The sequence below is a fragment of the Mustela nigripes genome, chromosome 4, assembly GCF_022355385.1.
Source record: "Mustela nigripes isolate SB6536 chromosome 4, MUSNIG.SB6536, whole genome shotgun sequence".
In the NCBI taxonomy this organism is placed as follows: Eukaryota; Metazoa; Chordata; class Mammalia; order Carnivora; family Mustelidae; genus Mustela; species Mustela nigripes.
In genome coordinates, this window is record NC_081560.1 from 26,244,249 (window position 1) to 26,253,520 (window position 9,272).

Here is a 9,272-nt window from a genome sequence, read left to right on the forward strand (position 1 = left end):
AAACTCCAATTTATTTTTACATCTATTGCTCAGCAGATTTTTGTCCTCCATTGGAGGGCAGAGTCCTAGAATTTAAAATCTTATACCAGATTAGCTACCTTTTAAATGACTTTCTGTCTCAAGTTTCCATAGCAATAAATAGGGAAGACAACACATTTTAAATCAAAAATGTTAACTTGGGAGTCACATGAAAACACCTGCAGTAGATAGGCATTGTTGTGATTTTATTTGATTAGATAGGAAATCCTGTGTGTTTATTCCCATTAGATTAAATTCAGGAGCAAAATTAAATTTTAGAATCATTGACAAATATTTCTGCACAATGATCCAAGCTTGAATGGAGATTAAGAAAAAGAATACAGAGTACAAAATAGGTATATATTTTAAAGTCAGCTCAAACATTTACATTCGCTTGTTATTCATACAGTGTCTGTATCCGTAAAGAAATTCATATGGTTTACAATAAAATGACAGACCTAGGACACAACCTCTTGAAATAGGGCAAGAAGGCAAGAGCCAAATAGGGGAGTGACTGTTAAAACAATTTATTATTCCAAACCTAAGGGATGCTATAGGCTTTGAACAAAACTTATTACACATGCAAATGCAACAAGTTATATTGCTCTTATTAACAAAGTTCTTATATCATTAGTAGATATAAACCTTTTATTTATCTTAACATTAAGAGTAACAAGGTGGATTTTTAGATTAGGTACACTAAATAACAGAATATTTTATGTAACTAATAGTAGTTTAAAAATGTAGAAACTTGATCCAAAATGGTAGAATGTAAACTCTTAAGATGGGAGAAATAGAGCAGGGGAATTTTCTATGGACTCTCCACATTTTGACTCTTTTTTTTTTTTTAAGATTTTATTTATTTATTTGACAGAGATCACAAGTAGGCAGAGAGGCAGGCAGAGAGAGGAGGAAGCAGACTTCCCGCTGAGCAGACAGCCCTACGTGGGGCTCGATCTCAGGACCCTGAGATCATGACCTGAGCCAAAGACAGAGGCTTTAACCCACTGCGCCACCCAGGCGCCCCTCCACATTTTGGCTCTTATTTGAAGCACTTTCTTGTGTTTTTTTGTTTGTTTGTTTGTTTGTTTTTGTTGTTGTTAATGATGGATGTTAAATGTTTCCAATATCTCCACATACTCAAGAATTATTAGAGCCATTCATTACTACAGGAACAATTTGTTTTTCTGGTATTAAAAAATCAATTCCCTTCTGATACAAATATCACTGAGAAAAATAGCTCTTCTTACCTTTACCTATTGTAGTTACTGGTAATGAAATAACTGTCTTGTTTTCAGTGTTTCAAGTCAGGAAGAATACGGGTTCTAATGAATCACAGTTGTTTGGAAGATACGTACTCCTGTATTTTGCCTTCAGTGATCCATGGAAGTTATAAGTAAAACAAGCTTCATACTGTTTTATTTATAAAACTGGGAATGTTCTGGAAGAGTATTTTACCTATACCAGATTTACTAAGTTCTAAATGCCCAAACATTAGATCTAGTCATCCTTGATCCCTCTCTTCATTCATGGCCCATAGCCAATCCATTTGAAAAATCATTATGGTGCATTCATGAAAATATATCCAGAATTTGACTACTTCTTACCACTTCTCTACCAGCATGCTACCAAATTCTCTTACCTGGACTACAGCCATAGCTCCCCAGTTGGTCTTCCTGCTCCTATAGTTTCCCCACACAATATATCCTCTATACAGTAGCTAGGCTGATCCATTAAAACATAAGGCAGATAATGTCATTTTCCAGTGTTTTCTAATGTCACACAGAGTTGAGATTACCATGGCCCTCAGCACTCAATGTGACCCATTTCTTAAAGATTTATTTATTTATTTATTTATTTAACAGAGAGAGAGAGAGATCACAAGCAGGCAGAGAGGCAGGCAGAGAGAGAGAGGAGGAAGCAGACTCCCCACTGAGCAGAGAGCCCGATGTGGAGCTTGATTCCCGACCCTGGGATCATGACCTGAGCTGAAGGCCCAACCCACTGAGCCACCCAGGCGCCCCTGTGATCCATTTCCTTACTACCTCTCCAACATCTTATACTATCACTTTTCTCCTCTCTCACTCTTGTCCAAACACTGGTCTCCTTGTTTTTTCAATGTACCAGGCAAACTCTCCCTTCACAGACTTTGTGCTTTTCTGTTGTTACTTCAGTCTGTACATTGTTGACCTCTTCGAGGATCCATGGTTCACTCTCTCACATCCTTTTACCTTATCAGAAAGCCTACCCCTGACTGACTTTTCTCTATTGCATTTACCCATGTGACATATATTTGTTTGCTCATACTGTTCCCCTTCCCCAGCGGCATATAAACCCTTTGGGGAAGGAGTTGGGTTTGTTCCCTGCTGTTTACCCAGTACCTACACATTCCTTTTTTATAATAGATGCTCAGGAAATATTTCTAGAATAAATAAAATGATCATGTGATATTTGAGAGCCCAGACTCAAAATCAGAATACTAAAATGTATTAGCATGTAAAGTGATTTTGGAGCAGTGGTTACTGTGGACCCAGAAGTTTGCATTTAAAAATAAAATGTAGGGGGGCACCTGGGTGGCTCAGTGGGTTAAAGCCTTTGCCTTTGGCTCAGGTCATGATCTCAGGGTCTTGGGCAGGAAGCCTGCTTCCCTTCCTCTCTCTCTGCCTGCCTCTCTGCATACTCATGATCCCTGTCTGTCAAATGAATAAGTAAAATCTTTAAAAAAATAAAATAAAACGTAGGTAGTTTTGATGGAGACACAAACAAAGATTTTATGGGGCTGAGATTTAATAATTTGCATTTGTAACAGTCTTCCCCAGTTGATTCCGTGGCAGGTAAAAGATTTAGTATCATTATTCTAGAAGTTAGAGGATGGGGCCTGTATCTGCTTGCTTCAGACATATTACCTGAATGATCCTGTAAGCATTTGAGTTGAAGCACCTCAATGTTGCCTCTGGACCAGTCAGTGATTCTTTTTTTTTTTTTTTAATTTTTTATTTTTTATAAACATATATTTTTATCCCCAGGGGTACAGGTCTGTGAATCACCAGGTTTACACACTTCACAGCACTCACCAAAGCACATACCCTCCCCAATGTCCATAATCCCACCCCCTTCTCCCAAACCCCCACCCCCAGCAACCCTCAGTTTGTTTTGTGATTCTTAATCCTGGCTTCATATTCTAATCATCTCAGGAAGGAGCTTTCAAAGCATCAGATCCTGGGATGTCACCCTTAGCCCTTGCTCCAGACCACACAGATTCAACCTCTGGCCGCACTCTCACTAGGCAAGTTGGTAGTCCTCTCTGGGAAGCTGTGAGTAGTGATAGTGCCAACCTCAGAAGACCATGGAAGGGTCCAAGGTAGATGAAATTATATACAAAAAATACTCAGAATCTGGCAGATAGGAAACCCTCATAAAGGCTTCGATATTATTACTATGTTTTGGTGACAAAAACTCATCCTCTTTACTGCTACTCTCCAACAAAGAAGATTTGGGATTTATTTTATTCTACTTTGCTGATTCCTTAATGTTCAAGCAAACCCAGCAGCAGTGGGACAGAGGGAAACAGCTACATCCTTGGGTCATTGCAGGTCCAATCTAGTGACGCTGCTACAAAAATGGGAAGGGAATGGAGTGAATAGCATTGAACCAACTGGCCAAAGAATCCTCTGCTGAGAGGGTCATTTTGGATAGTTTTATTATTTCAAATCCCATTTTCTCAGTATTTCATTCTTATTGTGAGAAGAAAGAGAAATAAAAGAAATTCAAGATAAACATGCATCATTATATGTCAGTAAGGCCACTACTTACTTCAAAATAGGGGATAGCTTGACTAATACATGGAGGAATTTGAAAGTAATACAGTGTGCAGGCACTAAAAAAGAATGGAAATATTTAGTTTGATTAGAAAACACAACTCTGAAACGATGGTAGAAGAGGAAGAAAATGTTATATGTAAATTTTATGCCATTCTTTGGCAGTATAGTCAGTTTATAAAAGTCTCTCCAGTTTATTTGAGTCGCTTAAAACTAAGATACAAATAAATCTATGGGTTTCCCAGTGCCTTTATTACTCAAAAGAGGTTATACTTAATGTCATTCACTAGCCATCACATGTTTTTCAGAAAGTCCTCAGGAAAGTTTTTTCTTAATATTTGGAATAGGCTTCTATGAATCCATGTACCTGTCTCTTCTTATAATAGAGATTTAAGCAAAGAATAATGATGTAATACACGACTAGTGTTGAGTCCCTATGGTTTTAGTTAAATCTAAATGCAAATCAAAATGCATTTTTTATGCCAGGATATTTGGTGAGATACTTTAATGCTTATTTTATGGTTCCACAGACCGTAACTGACACCTATTTGAAAGCACCGAATTTCCCATAGTGAATGTGCAAAATTACTTTCTACTCTAAGATCACGAAAAGAGCATGTGGCACATAATTTATCTGCCTCAGAAAATAAGATTTCATACTTATAAAAAGGATACATGTTCAGTACTTAAAATTTACTGAAACTTGGCTTCCAGGCATTCTTCGGCCTTTATGGCACAACATGTGGTTATCCTAAGGCAGTGATAAGAAAATCCTTCAGACAGCACTGCACCCGCAAAATCATGGCAGAGGTTAAACCACATGCTATACTCCAGTTACTTCCCTGATAAGGGACCCCAACTCTGCAAACATTCATTACCGAATTCGTACCTCTTGGTCCTAGTGCTAAATTCATCTACTCCTAAGCAAAAGCAAGGAATCAGTGCAGATTTCTCACAGGTAATTGTACAATTTTTAAAGCTTTTTGAAATGTCGCAAATAGTTTAAAAATCTCACTTTCTACCTGTTGCTTTTCTAAAGTCCTCCAATAGTTCAGAAATTCAGATTGTAAGATTTGTAAGATGGTAAGATTCAGATTATCTGCCAACCAGATAATTTTTAAAATAATTTCTTTCCTCTTCCAAAAATGAGACCATCTCTTTGGCATCTGAAAGATCTTTCTCGGAGAACTTTAAGTTGTCCACAGTCATTTCAGTGTTTTAAGGAAAAAGAAAATCAGTTACTTAGCTCCTTCTTCATCTGGAGTTCTTTTTTTAAAAACTACTAATTTCAATCTTAGTAGGTCAAACACTAGTGTTCTGGCAAACCAAAATGTAACCATTAATAATACTGTTTAAGTTCCTGGCAGTTCACTTAGGAAGTAGGTGGTATTCTAAATGGAAAATTACAGACTTAGAAGAAATAATAATGTACATCTGAATGACTTTCTACAATTTGTAATACATTTTTATACCGTCCAGATTGGTGGTTTTGATGTGCTCCAGCTTCTCTTAGGTACCCCCTCCAACCTTGAAACAATAATTAATTTGATTTTCTCCATTTGTAGAATGAATTCACAAATATGACTCTATGTATGCAGTATGAGTTAAATAGATAAAGAGATAAATAATATATTACAACATTTATTTAGAGTCTACCTCTCTAGGAGATCATGAGAAAATCTTCAAAAGGCCTTTCATCCAGTGACAACAGATAAAAAATATTGTGCTCTTTTGTTCCCATCTATGTATTAGAAATTCTTTTTCTGAAGATAGATTTTTAAAAACACCTTCGTATGTTGTTAGGAGTTGAACTTCCCTGTAAGTTATTTAGTGGCACAAATATAAAGCTTTTTAAAAACTGTCTTCTTGCTGTCAGTTTTTCCTTTTTTACCAACTATGAAAAATTGAGAATGACTATAATACCCAAAAAATGATGTTTAAAAAAAAAATGGAAGCAACTATAATGTCCCTAGAATACTGATTAGATAAATTACTGATCTCCTAAGGAAAAAAAAAAAAAAAGGAATATAATGCAACCTTCAAAGCTTATGTTTTAGAAGAATCTTAAAACATTCTTACATTTATTGTTACATGAAAAAAGAAGTATCTTAACAGTTTGGCCCCATTTCAGTATGTAAATCAGATGCATTTATTCAGTGAGCAAATTTCACTGAGCATTTACTTTGTTCAGAGCACTGTGATGAAATGAGAGCTGGGAATGCCGCTGTAAACAAGGCAGTCCCTTCTCTCAAAATCACAGGCATTCTAAAAATTACAGGCAGAACCAATCAGAATGCTGACAGTTTAGGGTTTTGGTATCTATTTCCTTTTTTTTTTTATTATTTAAAAATACATTTAGGAGACTTCAGTTAATTTTTCATGTTTGATTCTTACCCACTCCAACCACCATTCCGGCAAGAATATTCACCAGTAGGTGACCTGGAAAATGCTCTCAACTCCCAGGTTTTTCCATTTGGAAACTCTCAAGAGGGCTGTGCCTCACAGCACTGTTGTGAGGCTTCAATAATTCCATCTTCTGAAAGTTTATAAATTGCAACACAATATGCAAAGCCGTCTAGTACTGTACTGTCTCCACTTTAGCCAATACTACATTTACAAAAATAAAGATTTCTCCGAAGAGAGTTATGCAAATCCCTGTATTACTGGCCATGTCTTTTGTCAGATTTGTTACTCAAGATTCTAGTTCTTTTTTTAAATCTATCTGTACTTTTCAGGATCCTAGGAGGATCATGTATCAACTCATATCTGGACTGAAGTATAAACATGTTGTAACTTCACATATAGTTGAGAAGAGACCATAGCAGAATAGAAATGTTTTTTTCTGAAGCAGGTTGAGAAAAGCAATCTCAGTGTATCCAGCTTATGGTAGTCTTAACATGTTGCTACTCTCTAAGATAAAGAGAGAAAGGAATAAAAAGAGCTCTCTGGTTTTTGGTATTTCCATTTTTCACCTAAGAGAGGCATTATGTTAAAATGAATCAAATGTCTCCACGGAGAATTGATACGAAAATGGAAGAACTCTAGTATATTACTAATGCTTGGGCTATTCAGAACTTGCGTAAAAATCACTAATTTACTATCTATCCAATAAAGTAGAATACTACAAGTGGCCCATCATTTTTAATTAAGCTGAAAATCCCACTTAAAGTTATTAAGTACTTGAAATATCAATTCATAATTATCATTAGAAAAACTTTTGATTCCACTGGGCATAAGTCAAGGAAACCATTGCTGATTTTAAGTTAACATGTAAAATAAGTCTTACACATTTTTCATAAGTTTAACATTAAGCAGAATTTATTATTTCTTAGGTCCTTGGTGAGGTTAATTTTTAGGTCCTGATGAGGTTAATTTTTGTTAGGACTTTGTGGATGAATAGAAGTTCAAGTTAATACTAAAAGATTTGACAGGAATTTTTGCTGCCTTTTTTAGTTGTGAATTGGGCCATGATTTTAATGATCAAATTTTGCTACACCCTTAAATAGATACCAAAATCATGCTACAGAGAAAATAACACACTTGAAATAACTAAACAAATCCAAATCTCAGCTTGCAATAGGCCATTTGATCCTTACTCATAAAATTATGATAATTGATATATGTCATTGCCTTCACTTTAGCAGCTTTGGATTTGATAGGCAGAAAATAATCCATTAGATCTTTTCTGTGATACTCAAATTTTTCTGTTTCACTGACTCTGAGCAGATGTATGTGGTTTGTGTACTTTGGATTTGTTATTCCTCCACAAGAAATTTATGTGAAATTGCTTTCCACAAGGAGAAGGGAATGAATTTGGGGCTTGTGCTGCCAAATAAAAACTTACTGCACATGTAACAGAGATGTGCTTTAAACATCAAGCTTTAAAATACTTTGTATCAGATGCCTAACATTCGAGTCGTAAGTATGATGGAGAATGTCAGAATACTAAACAGTTTTTCTACATAGCCACTATCCATATTTCTTTAGAGAGCATCTCCTTTTGATCCCAAATAAATCTGAGTGAAAGTATCTTAAGGAAAGTTCTATGAGATTAGTCTTGTGTTAAACCCAAACCAAATTGTCCTTGCTCTTGCCCATTCCTATCCTGATAGTCTAAAACTATAACAACAAAAACAAGAAAACTGTGTCTATCTGAAAGCCAATATTCTTCTAAAGATTGAAAACCAGGCATGAATTTAGATGAGTTCAGGAACCTTTGATTCCATAGTTATAATCTCAAAATTTTTGTTACTCAGTGAATTTTACTGAATAGTTTATGTGGTTCATTCAGGAGAGTCTTTTGTTCTTCACTTAACATATATGCATGAATATCTGCTCTAACAATATAATTCATAATCCATTGTGTTTATCATGAACAAATTCAACAACTCAGTGTGAGATTCTGAGTAAGAATGGAAATCTCTACTAGGCCAGGAATGTTCTTATAACTGAGTAAAGTCGCTGGACTCAAATATCTTACTGGTTCTAGCATTAACTTACTGTGTGATCTACCACAGATAACTATTTCTTCGGGCTGCATTTTTTTTCCAGGTTCAGGTATAAATATATTTGTTATCTTTTGAAGCACTATTAACTACCTGCCTTCTGCAGTGAACTTTTGTAAGGGTTAAGGAAGGTGCTTTTGTAAATCTTAATCAGGTATTTGTTACAAAATTAGTGCAAACCATTTTCATTAAGGTCAGCAGAACACTTTCTTCAAGGTTTTAGAAATCTTCATTTTCTGATCTCACATGCCAATATATTTGGCCTTTAAATTTCCCCCACTAGTTAAGTCAAAATCACAAAGATTATTTGCAACTTTGTCCTAAATACCAGATTTTGCTCTTCTGTAGTGGTAGAACGAAATAGCAAAATAAATATTTTATGGATGTGTTCCCTCATATGAGAAAAAATGTGCTAAGGTAGATTTATTTAATACTGATTTTATTTCAATTAAGTAGAGGCAGAGAGAGTCTAATTTAGTTTGATGGTTGCCCATTCACTCTTCAGGCATCCTTTTTTAAAGTCCAGACATATAACACTGTAAATGTAAGGTATACAGTGTGTTGATTTGATACACATATATTACAGAATGATTACTTCCATTGCATTAGTTAACACCTTCATCACGTCAAATAATTACTCTTTATATATTTCTCATCACATATAACAACTGATGAGACCTCTCTTTGCTCCCCTAATCTCGGATTCTCTCTAGTCTGTCATTCTCTCCTTCATGACTTTTTCTTAGAAATGAGACATTCTCTGATTAAAATGAATCAGATTGGGACTTCCAGGGAAGATGATGGGTAAGAAAATCCTAATCTCATCCTTGTCCCATGGATACAACTAGATAACACATGTATTAGTGTAAGTCACCCAGAAAACAACCAGAAGACTGGCAGAACAAACTCTCCACAGCTAAATGTAGAGAAG